This window comes from Triticum aestivum, chromosome 1D, assembly GCF_018294505.1.
Source record: "Triticum aestivum cultivar Chinese Spring chromosome 1D, IWGSC CS RefSeq v2.1, whole genome shotgun sequence".
Taxonomy (NCBI): domain Eukaryota; kingdom Viridiplantae; phylum Streptophyta; class Magnoliopsida; order Poales; family Poaceae; genus Triticum; species Triticum aestivum.
In genome coordinates this window covers 146260787-146261674 of record NC_057796.1, presented here as the reverse complement: position 1 = coordinate 146261674, position 888 = coordinate 146260787, and positions in this window count along the sequence as shown.

The window sequence follows — 888 nt, the reverse complement described above, 5'->3', positions numbered from 1 at the left end:
ATAATTATGAGAGATCCGTTGCTGCTTTGGTATATCTTCTAGAAATCCCCTGGAAAAACTTAAAAACTATTTCAATTACAAAAATGATGCTTCCCTCTCTAGTAGCAAAAAAAACTTCTTGTTTGTGGTTTGAACTAGCAAGTAGGCAGTGAGGAAAAACTTCAAAAATTTGCAAGACAAACATGACAAAATAAATTCGAACATTGAAAACAAACTAAAAAAACGTTGAGTTAAAAAAACAAGTTGTTGTTGAGCTTTTTGAGCTGTTACAAAAACTAAATGGTCAACCTGCATAAAAAGACCACCGTGGGTGCATGTGACACTCGACCATGACTTTTCCACCTACGTTAGGCTCGGCATGCTGACAAAAAAACACCGGCGTCTTCTTTGTACAACAGCCAACAAATTGCCCGCCATGCTAGTGTCGTTTATCTGTGCAAAAAAAGGGCATGGTGAACGACATCTTGGGCCCTGTCTGCCATCAAAGATAGCCTGATACCTACGAAGATCACCAGCAAAATATTGTCCACTACCAAACCGTGACATAAACTCCATGTTCAATAAGGGAATGGTCAACAAAAAGATGTTGGTGGGGTCAACAAGAACAGTAGCAAGACCAACACACAACAACAACAACAACAAACAAAAAAACATAAAAAACATCTCAAAAAGCTTGAGGCTTGACTATGAACTAGGGCAACTACAAAAAGTACACCTGCTCGAGTTGTGAAACACAAAAACATCTTGAGTTGCGACTCGGGGGGTGGAGTTGCAACTGGGACGAATACAAAACGTCTTTTGCGAGTCGGGGGGTGGAGTTGCAACTAGGGCGAATATAAAATGTCTTGAGTTGCGAGTCGGGGGTGGAGTGGCAACTACGATGAAACA